Raw genomic sequence first — 13,078 nt, 5'->3', positions numbered from 1 at the left:
CAGCTTCAGCTTCGGTCCTTCCAATGAATATCCAGGGTTGGCTTCCTTTAGGATTGACTGGTTTGATCCCCTTGCAGTCCAAGGTTCTCTCAAGAGTCTTCTCCACACCACAATTTGAAAGCATAAATTCTTCAGTGATTGGCTTTCTTTATGGTCCAACTCTCTCTTCTGTACCCAATTACAGACTTACTTAAAAGGTCCTAAAATGCTATTCTCTTGGTGTGATGTTGATGAGATAATGAGATGAGCTGGCTGGTTCTGGTCCCAAGAACAGATTTCATTGTCCAGAAGGAGAATATAACCACAGAACAGACATACATACAAGACCCTTCTACTGCACAACCCTCTGAGAGGTTAGGTCTGCAAGAACTTTTACATGGAGGTTAATGAACAGCAGGAGGGGATCTGTGGCTTCTTCTCAGGGGAAAAACAAAAAGAACTATTCAGAGACGGTACAGAGCATCAAGGATGAAAGGATATAAACTGTTGCCATAGCCACTGACTGAACCAATGTGTTGCCCATGTCAGCACAGATTATTGAATATCTTTTACATTCAGTTCCACATCAATTCCTTCATCCAAAAACCATATCCTGAAAATTGCTTGGTGCTTGGTTGGCCCTAGGAAAAGAAACAAAAGGCTGAAACAAAATACACAGACTTTGCCCTCAAGGAGCTGAGAATCTTCCTTGAATTTTGACCTGGATCTCAAATTCCAGTAAAAGATGTATTAGTTAAGGTAATACTAGCATCAAAACAGGTTATAGGGGTTGAACACGGTTAAGTTTACCTCTGAGTTACAGATCAGTCTAGTACGGCGATCCTCAGCCAATGTGGGGTGACTGGGAGCCCTGAGGTTCTCCCATCTTGGGCCTCATCCTCCTCTTAGCCACCGAGACCTCCATGTAATTGGAAGATAGAGAAGAGTGTGGAAGGCACAGCACGTCTCCAGATCGTTGTCCTGGAAGTGACTCATAATCACTTTTATTCACATTTCATTGGTGAGAATGAATGTGAGGGGAAAGGGTTGCAGGTCAAAAGAGTTGTGCTAAGCAGCCACTTTCCGGCAACAGCAGATATTCATGGCCACATGATATCTAGCTGTCTACAGAAAAGTTCTTTAACCACTGATCTAATGGAAGGTAGATCACTGTGGGACAGCCTGGAATGCTCTCCCCAGTCTTTCGTTTCCATTCACTACAATCTCACTCAACTGCTTTTCTCACATCCACCACCACCACTCTTAAGCGGCTTTCTTGAAAGTTCCCCTTCCTACAGATTAATCCAGGTTTCATAGATCCACACGCATGTGTTTCATAATACAGATCACAGGTTATATAATTATTCATTTTCTTGGTGATTGTTTCATCAGGGTCTGTGTTTCCCACAAATGTAGTCCTGATTACATACCTGGCACTATTCTAAGCGCTTACACATGTAAAATCATTTAATTCTCTTAATAACACCAGTGAAAGTGTGCTGCTCAGTTGCTTCAACTGTATCTCAGTCTTTGCAACCCTATGGACTGTAGCCCACCAGGCTCTGCTGTCCAGGATTCTCCAGGCAAGAATACTGCAGGGAGTTACCGTGCCCTCCTCTAGGGGATCTTCCTGACCCAGGGAATGAACCTGCGTCTGCCTGTCTCTCCTGCATTGCAGGCAGATTCTTTACCCACTGAACCACCTGGGAAGCCCCAGTAATCCCAGTAGGTAGGTACTATGAGTATCTCTATTTTACTGATGAGGACCTGACATTCAGAGAGGTAAAACAGCCTGCCCAAGGTCATGGGAAATAGCACAACCATAGTCAGGAAATAAATGATGAAGCCCGGATTTGAGTCTGAACAGTCTGGCTCTAAGACCAGCTTCTAGAGTATTGCATGGCACACTGTTGTCGCTGTTTTAGTCACTAAGTTGTATCCAACTCTTTTGCGATCCTATGAACTGTAGCCCGCCAGGCTCCTCTGCCCATGGATTTCTCCAGGCAAGAATGCTGAAGTGGGTTGCCATTTCCTTCACCAGGGGATCTTCCCGACCCAAGAATCGAATCCACGTTTCCTGCATTGCAGGCAGATTCTTTACCACTGAGTCACCGGGGAAGTCTGCATGGCGCATGGTGGATCTTAAACATGTTTGTTGAGGGGATGGATAATACTACATCATAAGTCAATGCTGTTCTAGAGAAATCAGCATGGTGCAGGCAGAAATGATGTGCACAGTTACAGCTTTTTGTGGAGAGGATCAAAGGAAACTACACATATAACCTTCATATTTTTAATTATACTTGAGTCCTTAGAATAAGAAATGAAAGCAGACACCTTTGATTTCCCACTCTTACTTGCTGCTATTAAGGACTGGCCTCCTGTCACTCCCCCTAGCCTCTGCTATGTGCCAACTGTGAGCCAAGGTCCTGCCTCCCCACCTGTCCTTCCTGGGTTTCTGACCTGTGCATTTGCAATCGGCTGCTCAAAGCAATTCCCCTTTTACAAATCTCTTTTCCTCCCCCCAGACTCAATTAAGCTTCTGGAAGCATGAGAGCAGTTAAGCCATTACCCGATCTGAACTTGAACTCTAAGCCTCAGGAGATTCACCGATCACTGAGCAGCAAGCCTCCCCTGGCTTCTAGCTGCAGCAGTTTTGTGAAGTCAGCACAGCGTTGCCCACAGTTTGGGAGGGGGGGCACCATATTTTATTTTTCAGTCAAGCATAGTACCGTCAAGCATGGTACGTATTGCTTAAGTGGCTCAATATCAGCACTTTTTTTCCCCTCAAATAACTTATCAACTTTATGTGCATGAAGTTTCCCTGTGCGAAAATTTGTCAGCTATCAGGATTTTCCAAAGTCCTGGTTTTCTTGTTTCGAGTGGCAGCAGGAGTTTCCTTTAACTGTGATCCCTTGGGACCTGTTCTGGAAGATTTCCAGTTTCTATCTATCTTTTAGCCATAAATATACTCTTATGACTCAAGATTGAAGCAGCCAGAATCAATCTTGGGGACACGGGACAAAGGTCAGAGATGTAGGGGGTGCTCCCATAGTCTCAGGGGTTTGGTTGATAGAATTCAGGGCTTCTCACTGGCAGGTTGGCAGTGCAATTTGCGCTGTTTTCAGATCGAGCAGCCTGTGAAGTGTTGGATGCTTTGTTTCAGGTAATATTTCCCTTCAGGTTGCCATTCTGCCTTGCTTTTCAAAGGGGCACTGCTTCTGGCAGATTTTGTGGCAGAATTCTGGCTGAATTCCATGGACAGAGGAACCTGGCAGGGTACAGTCTGTGGGGTCACAAATTTTCTTATTTTCACCATGAGCCCTTCAGCTGAAAAGGAATCTGACTTTGACAGTGAGAATTTCCCATCTTCCAGGATCCTAACATTCATGAGACAGCAGCAGCCCGGACACGGATTCTGACAGTTCATCTCCCTGGAGTGACGCTTCTGAGTCCCATGTACCTGCAGGAGCCGGATTTCCACCATCATCCATCACAGCTGGAGGACCCTGGGCTTTGAGGTGCTCCCACACATCCTGCAAACTTGATTTTTGGTAGAGAAATGGGGTATGTAACATCCCCAAATGATAGCATAAAAAGGAGAAAGGGGACTTTATGTGACCATAGGCTTGCCCTGCCTATATTTCAGAAGCACCTGAACTAGGATGGGAGGGCCACAGGGGGCAGCATCAGGGTCAGTTAGGAGGCAGAGGGACTCAGGGGAGACATGGGCAATAACTTTTCTTGAGGTTTCCATGGGAAGGATCAGGCAAGGCAGGACAAGCAAGTTTAGGATTAGCTGATTTGAATAATTTCAGGATACTCTGGGGCTCAGAGCTGCTCTTTGCTGTCTGGGGTTATTAAAGCAGGGAAATAGTGGCCTGGAGTATGAGATCCTGGAGTATGAGATTCAGGAGGCGGTTGGGGGATGTGAACTCTGGATTGATTGGTTTGCATATGAGCGGAACGCTGCTACACAAGCTCTTCTCTGTCTCTAGGAATTGACTATCCTGGGAGGGGTGATCCCTCCAGAGTCAGTAAAGCCCCCAGATATCAACACATCAAAAATAAAGAAAATAAAGAGACAGGATTCATACAGGGAGGTGTCTATTCATAGAGTTCCATCAAGGAAAATACGGCTTCTAGAAGTTAACTGGCTTGATGAGGTTTAAGTAGTGAGAAAGAGGGAGGGAAAGTGGAATCCAGATTTTCCAGTCTTCCATAAGCAACTGTTGTCCTCTTTGTATCAAGAACCCTTCTCACCCATGAACTCTTTAGTGACAAGAGAGAGGACCCAGATTTGAATGACCTGAAAAAAATAGGGTGATTTATTGACCTCTGAAGTGGGAAGGGCAGAATTATGGGTGTAGGAGGCTCTAATAAGAGTTCTCTCTCCGACTCACCTTTGCTTATCTCTGCATTTACTTATCTCTGCATTTGCTTCAGTCTTTCTACTTGTAGACTGCCTTTCTCCATAAGGCAGGATGCATAACTTCTAGAAGTTTCTTACATCTGCAGTACTTTAGTGGGAAGAATTTCCCCGATTGCCCTGACTTGTGGTTACTCCTGGAGAAGGAAAGGGCATCCCACTCCAGTATTCTTGCCTAGAGAATTCCGTGGACAGAAGAGCCTGGTGGGCTGCTGTCCATAGGGTTGCACAAAGTCAGACACGACTGAAGTGACTTAGCAGCAGCAGCAGTGGTTACTCCATGGACTAACTCTTATTACTCAGAAATGAGGTACTATCATGACCCCATCACGTGGACATGGAGGGAGGAAGGGAAGGAAGATCAGAATAAGTAAGGGGATGGTGGTCAGACTGTAAATGTAATGTAAATGTAAAATATTACATTTGGAATTTAATGTTTGGAAGGTTTGGTACAATTCAAAGTGAGATACTCAGTTTCTCACTGTCACCAAAATCTTGGATGACTTATTAGTTAATCTGGGTCATATTTATCAGAGCAAATCCTAGGAACATTCCAGAAGCCATAAAATAGATGGGAAGAAAAAAGAATAATCTCTTTCATCACACATTAGAAAAGGAAGTTTAAAAAGTCTGCAGCCTTAAAGAACACATTTCTATGAAGGATACAGCCATGAAAGACTGGATTTTGGGAAACCAAGCTGACCCTCACAGAGTCATAAAGTGTCTTAAACAAGGAGAATCAGGGTTGTGTGACTGTCTTCAGAAGCTGGTCAGTACAGGACGGGGGAAAACAAGTTTCCTCTGCCAATTGTAGACTCCTCAATCTTGATGTTTCCTGGGAGTGAAATCAACTTTCTGCATCTGTGAGCAATAAGAACAAATGTAATCTTTGCCTAATTTGGTATCAAAGAGTCACCCACTTAACAGGGCAAAACCTACCCTGAATGTTATGTCATTCTCTGTCTCTCTCAAAGATAAGTGATTGCTTCATATCATACACCCTTCCAACCTTCTCCAAAACATGCCTGCAGTTTGCCTTAGTGGCTTAAACCTTAGTCTTCCTAAGGCAAGGTCGTTGTCAGTTTGGAACTCAACAAGGGCCATGGTGGGCTTTGACTAGAAACTCCCTGCATAGGGTCCTTATTCTCCTGAACATCAGTAGGGTGTCTGTGAAGTTTCAGTAACCACTAAATGCATTAAAAAAAAAAGTCCTACAGAAATTATATATTAACCAATACCTAGGTCAAAATGGTAAATGAATGTAAGGATTGCTCAGCCTATAGCTGGAATTGCAGCAGTTTCCAGGTGTGGGTAGCCTTCTAAAAGTCCAAGTCAGGCTAAGCTTCAGAAATGTATCACATTCAACTCACTAGTTTTTCAGAGGAGAGATATGAAGTTTGGGGTGGAGGGGCTGGGGATCCACCTGTGATCAAGTGCTTGCAGCAAACTGAGAAGAAAGTAAACTAAGAGTAAACTTTTAACTTCTGGGTGATGCCTTCATGATCTTTACCATCACACATTCAGGGAGATTTATTTTTCTCTGAAACACTATAAAGGTTTGTGTGAATTTGTTCTATTTGACTCTAAATGACAAGAAGGTCAAATAATGGAAGTTATAAAAGAGAAAATTCAGCTGAATGTATGAAAAAAATTCTAAGCATTAGAACTGTACAAAGATGGAATGGATCGATGGGTCATTGATTAAAATTTAGTGAGCATAGTTTGGGGAAGTGTTAAGTCCTCTCTCTCTGTGAGGATTCAAGGAAAGCATCACCACTTGTAAAAGAACTAGGAAAGTTTCCCCAGAATCATCTTAGTAAGTATCTGGGAGGAATTTATTAAAAGAACATAGAATCTTAGTGCTTCTAAGGAGAAGTTTGGAATAGCAGCCAACTCGTGGTACAGGGACTAGACTTTCTCTGCCTACCTGTCCCTCTAGACAGCCTCCAGTCATGATCCTACTCATCCTCAAGGTTCACAGAATTCTCAATTATCACACCTACCCCACTGGTTAGTAAAAAATACTCAGGAAGGATGTGATTCTGAAGACCTCAAACAGTCCAAATACAACTTAATTCAAGACTATTCTTAACCAAGAATGGCAAATGTTAAGAAGTCAGTGAATATTCATTATTGAATACTGGTGTTACCAGCTGGTCTTTCTTTGGCCGTCAAGTGATGGAACATAACTACTTCATACAGGGGTGCTGTAATATAATAAAAAAACATAAGCTTTGGAATCAGTCAAAATGCATTCAAGTCTTCACTCAAACACATACAGGCACACCCAAGAGATATTGTGGGTTCAGTTCCAAACCCCTACAATAAAGTGAATATTTCAATAAAGCAAGTCGCACATTTTTCTTGGGGGTGGGGGGAGGTTTTCCCAGCGCATATAAAATTCATGTTTATGCTATACTGTAGTCTATTGAATCTACAATAGTATTATGTCTGAAAAGAAAACAATGTACCTACTTTAATTTAAAATACTTCAGTGGTAAAAAAAAATCAGAATGATTATAATAGTAATGACAAAGACCACTGATAACAGATCACCGTAAACATATGTGTTAATAATGAAACAGTTTGAATTAATGGCAAAATTATCAAAATAGACACAAAGTCAAGAAGTGAGCAAATGCTGCTTTAAAATGGTGCGGATAGACTTGCTTGATGCAAGGTTGAAATGAACCTTTATATAAATATTATTAGCTATTTATTTTTGGCTGTGCTGGGTCTTTTTGCTGCACACTGGCTTTCTCCAGTTGCAGAGATCGGACGCCACTCTTCATCGTAGTGCACAGACCTCCCAGCTCAGCAGCTTGTCCTGTGGCAGAGCACAGTGCATGGGCTTCAGTAGCTGTGGCACAAGGCTCACCAGTTGTGGTGAATGGGCTCAGTTGCCTGTGGCATGGGGAATCCTCCTGGGCCAGGGATCACACCATGTCACCTCAATTTGCACGCAGGTTCTTTACCACTGGGCTACCAGGGATGTCTTGCCACAAACCTTTAACTTGTTAAAAAAAAAGAAAGAAAGAAAAAAAAAAGCAACATCTGCAATAAGTTCAGTTCAGTCGGTTAGTCGTGTCTGATTCTTTGTGACCCCATGGACTGCAGCTCGCCAGACCTCTCTGACCATCACCAACTCCCAGAGTTTACTCAAACTCATGTCCATTCAGTCAGTGATGCCATCCAACCATCTCCTCCTCTGTCGTCCCCTTCTCTTCCCCACCTTCAATCTTTCCCAGCATCAGGGTCTTTCCAAATGACTCAGTTCTTCACATCAGGTGGTCGAAGTATGGGAGTTTCAGCTTCAACATCAGTGATTCTAAAGAATATTCAGGACTGATTTCCTTTAGAATGGGCTGGTTGGATCTCCTTGCGGTCCAAGGGACTCTCAAGAGTCTTCTCCAACACCACAGTACAAAAGCATCAATTCTTAGGCACTCAGCTTTCTTTATAGTCCAGCTCTCACATCCATACATGACTACTGGAAAAACCATAGCCATGACTAGATAGACCTTTGTTGACAAAGTAATGTCTCTGCTTTTAATATGCTATATAGAAGAGAAGTGAAAAGCAAAGGAGAAAATGAAAGATATAAACATCTGAATGCAGAGTTCCAAAGAATAGCAAGAAGAGATAAGAAAGCCTTCTTCAGCGATCAATGCAAAGAAATAGAGGAAAACAACAGAATGGGAAAGACTAGAGATCTCTTCAAGAAAATTAGAGATAACAAGGGAATATTTCATGCAAAGATGGGCTCGATAAAGGACAGAAATGGTATGGACCTAACAGAAGCAGAAGATATTAAGAGGAGGTGGCAAGAATACACAGAAGAACTGTACAAAAAAGATCTTCACGACCCAGATGATCATGATGGTGTGATCACTGACCTAGAGCCAGACATCCTGGAATGTGAAGTCAAGTGCGCCTTAGAAAGCATCACTACGAACAAAGCTAGTGGAGGTGATGGAATTCCAGTTGAGCCTTTTCAAATCCTGAAAGATGATGCTGTGAAAGTGCTGCACTCAATATGCCAGCAAATTTGGAAAACTCAGCAGTGGCCACAGGACTGGAAAAGGTCAGTTTTCATTCCAATCCCAAAGAAAGGCAATGCCAAAGAATGCTCAAACTACCTCACAATTGCACTCATCTCACACGCTAGTAAAGTAATGCTCAAAATTCTCCAAGCCAGGCTTCAGCAATATGTGAACCGTGAACTTCCTGATGTCAAGCTGGTTTTAGAAAAGGCAGAGGAACCAGAGATCAAATTGCCAACATCCACTGGATCATGGAAAAAGCAAGAGAGTTGCATAAAAACATCTATTTCTGCTTTATGGACTATGCCAAAGCCTTTGACTGTGTGGCTCACAATAAACTGTGGAAAATTCTGAAAGAGATGGGAATACCAGACCACCTGATCTGCCTCTTGAGAAATTTGTATGCAGGTCAGGAAGCAACAGTTAGAACTGGACATGGAACAACAGACTGGTTCCAAATAGGAAAAGGAGTTCATCAAGGCTGTATATTGTCACCCTGTTTATTTAACTTATATGCAGAGTACATAATGAGAAACGCTGGACTGGGAGAAACACAAGTTGGAATCAAGATTGCCGGGAGAAATATCAATAACCTCAGATATGCAGATGACACTATGGCAGAAAGTAAAGAGGATCTAAAAAGCCTCTTGATGAAAGTGAAAGAGGAGAGTGAAAATGTTGGCTTAAAACTCAACATTCAGAAAACGAAGATCATGGCATCTGGTCCCATCACTTCATGGCAAATAGATGGGGAAACAGTGGAAACAGTGTCAGACTTTATTTTTCTGGGCTCCAAAATCACTGCAGATGGTGACTTCAGCCATGAAATTAAAAGACGCTTACTCCTTGGAAGGAAAGTTATGACCAACCAAGATAGCATATTCAAAAGCAGAGACATTACTTTGCCAACAAAGGTTCGTCTAGTCAAGGCTATGGTTTTTCCAGTGGTCATGTATGGATGTGAGAGTTGGACTGTGAAGAAGGCTGAGCTCTGAAGAACTGATGCTTTTGAACTGTGGTGTTGGAGAAGACTCTTGAGAGTCCCTTGGACTGCAAGGAGATCCAACCAGTCCATTCTGAAGGAGATCAGCCCTGGGAGTTCTTTGGAAGGAATGATGCTAAAGCTGAAGCTCCAGTACTTTGGCCACCTCATGCGAAGAATTGACTCATTGGAAAAGACTCTGATGCTGGGAGGGATTGGGGGCAAGAGGAGAAGGGGACGACAGAGGATGAGATGGCTGGATGGCATCACTGACTTGATGGACGTGCGTCTGAGTGAACTCCAGGAGTTGGTGATGGACAGGGAGGCCTGGCGTGCTGTGATTCATGGGGTCGCAAAGAGTCGGACACGACTGAACGACTGATCTGATCTGATCTGATCTGATAAGTTGGTCATAACTTTTCTTCCAAGGAGCAAGTGTCTTTTAAGTTCATGGCTGCAGTCACCATCTGCGGTGATTTTGGAGCCCAAGAAAATAAAGTCTGCCACAGTTTCCACCATTTCCCCATCTATTTGCCATGAAGTGATGGGACCAGATGCAATGATCTTCGTTTTCTGAATGTTGAGCTTTAAGCCAACTTTTTCACTCTCCTCTTTCACTTTCATCAAGAGGCTCTTTAGTTCCTCTTCTCTTTCTGCCATAACAGTGGTGTCATCTGCTTATCTGAGGTTATTGATATTTCTCCCAGCAATCTTTATTCCAGCTTGTGATTCATCCAGCCCAGCCTCTCTTATGATGTACTCTGCATATAAATTAAATAAGCAGGGTGGCAGTATACAGCCTTGACATATTCCTTTCCCTATTTGGAACCAGTCTGTTGTTCCATGTCCAGTTCTAACTGTTGCTTCCTGACCCGCATACAGATTTCTCAAGAGGCAGATCAGGTGGTCTGGTATTTCTATCTCTTTCAGAATTTCCCACAGTTTATTGCGATCCACACAGTCAAAGGCTTTGGCATAGTCCATAAAGCAGAAATAGATGTATTTATGCAACTCTCTTGCTTTTTCCGTGATCCAGTGGATGTTGACAATTTGATATCTGGTTCCTCTGCCTTTTCTAAAACCAGCTTGAACATCTGGAAGTTCACAGTTCACGTATTGCTGAAGCCTGGCTTGGAGAATTTTGAGCATTACTTTACTAGCGTGTGAGATGAGTGCAATTGTGTGGTAGTTTGCACATTTTTGACATTGCCTTTCTTTGGGATTGGAATGAAAACTGACCCTTTCCAGTCCTGTGGCCACTGCTGAGTTTTCCAAATTTGCTGGCATGTTGTGTGCAGCACTTTCACAGCATCATCTTTCAGGTTTTGAAGTAGTTCAACTGGAATTCCATCACCTCCACTAGCTTTGTTCATAGTGATCCTTCCTAAGGCCCACTTGACTTAGCATTCCAGGATGTCTGGCTCTAGGTGAGTGATCAAACCATCATGATTATCTTGGTCATGAAGATCTGTTTTGCATAGTTCTTCTGTGTATTCTTGCCACCTCTTCTTAATATCTTCTGCTTCTGTTAGGTCCATACCATTTCTGTCCTTTATTGAGCCTATCTTTGCATAAAATGTTGCCTTGGTATCTCTAATTTTCTTGAAGTGATCTCTAGTCTTTCCCATTCTATTGTTTTCCTCTATTTCTTTGCACTGATCACTAAGGAAGGCTTTCTTACTTCTCCTTCCATTCTTTGGAACTCTGCATTCAAATGGGTACATGTTTCCTTTTCTCCTTTGGTTTTTGCTTCTCTTCTTTCCACAGCTATTTGTAAGGCCTCCTCAGACAGCCATTTTGCTTTTTTGCATTTCTTTTTCTTGGGGATGGTTTTGCTCCCTGTCTCCTGTACAATGTCATAAACCTCTGTCCAGATGACCATTATATCTACTACTGTGGGCAGGAATCCCCTAGAAGAAATGGAGTAGCCATTATAGTCAATAAAAGAGTCCAAAATGCAGTACTTGGATGCAATCTCAAAAATGACAGAATGATCTCGGTTTGTTTCCAAGGAAAACCATTCAATATCACAGTACTCCAAGCCTATGCCCCAACCAGTAATGCTGAAGAAGCTGAAGTTGAACGGTACTATGAAGACCTATAAGATCTTCTAGAACTAACACCCAAAAGCAGATGTCCTTTTCATTATAGGGGGATGGAATGCAAAAGTAGGAAGTCAAGAAACACCTGAAGTAACAGGCAAATTTGGCCTTGGATTACAAGAAGTAGGGCAAAAGCTAATAGAGTTTTGCCAAGAGAACACACTGGTCATAGCAAACACCCTCTTTCAACAACGACACAAGACAAGACTCTATGCATGGACATCACCAGATGGTCAATACTGAAATCACATTGATTATATTCTTTGCAGCCAAAGATGGAGAAGCTCTATACAGTCAGCAAAAACTCGGAGCTGACTGTGGCTCAGATCATGAACTCCTTATTGTCAAATTCAGACTTAAATTGAAGAAAGTAGGGCAAACCACTAGACCATTCAGGTATGACCTAAATCAAAATCCCATACAGTGGAAGTGATAAATAGATTCAAGGGATTAGATCTGATAGACAGAGTGCCTGAAGAACTATGGATGGAGGTTTGTGACATCTGCAATAAAGCAAGGCTCAGTAAAACAAGGTAAGTCTGCACTAGCTCAATGGCCCAAGAAGAAGAGGTTACTTTTATCAAGCCTCTGCCTTTTCTTCTGTGTGATGGAGGAAAATAAGATATGTCTCAGAAGAATGCCCTGAGGATTCCACAACATAGTATATACAACACCCTCATCCCAGAACCAGACTTCTGGGCTTAGTACCCTTTTTGCTACTGCTGCTGCTGCTGCTAAGTCTCTTTAGTCGTGTCTGACTCTGTGTGACCCCATAGACAGCAGCCCACCAGGCTCTGCCGTCCCTGGGATTCTCCAGGCAAGAACACTGGAGTGGGTTGCCATTGCCTTCTCCACTGTGTGAAAGTGAAAGTGAAGTCGCTCAGTCGCATCTGACTCGTGGCAACCCCATGGACTGCAGCCTACCAGGCTCCTCCATCCATGGAATTTTCTAGGCAAGAGTACTGGAGTGGCTTGCCATTGCCTTCTCCGACTACCCTTTTTGCCAGACCCAATTGTTGAACAGCTCTGGTTCTTACATATTTTTTTGTCCTGTTGAATAGTACATGTTTATTTAACTTCCACTTCTACCAACAGGACCTGGATACAACACTTACTTTTCCCCACAATGCACTGGAGCTGATATTTCTACCTGAAGTTCCCACACAGATCCTTTAGGTAAGTGGGGTGTAACAACTAATATTTGATGATGCCTGAGCATTATCAGGGAAGCCCTTTTACTTTGCATTTCTAGTGGTGATAGCTACTTAATAAATACAAGGGAGTTTTACATTATATTATGGAGATGAATACTGGTTCATGGTACAAATGAGTATTTCTATATTGCATTTCTCCAATTTGAGGATAGCAACACAATGTATTATAAAAAGATCAATCATTTTGTCATTATGGTCTTCTTTGGCTCGAAACCAGTCTATTGGATTCCTTTAATCTCAAGTAACAATAAAATAAATTTTCTCATATTGAAAGGGAAAATATCATATTTGAGACAGGATTGAGATTTTATGGCTGATATAAAAATGAA

This window comes from Bubalus bubalis, chromosome 7 (genome assembly GCF_019923935.1).
Source record: "Bubalus bubalis isolate 160015118507 breed Murrah chromosome 7, NDDB_SH_1, whole genome shotgun sequence".
Taxonomy (NCBI): domain Eukaryota; kingdom Metazoa; phylum Chordata; class Mammalia; order Artiodactyla; family Bovidae; genus Bubalus; species Bubalus bubalis.
The sequence above is the reverse complement of the archived record's forward strand: the minus strand, read 5'-3'. Positions refer to the sequence as shown.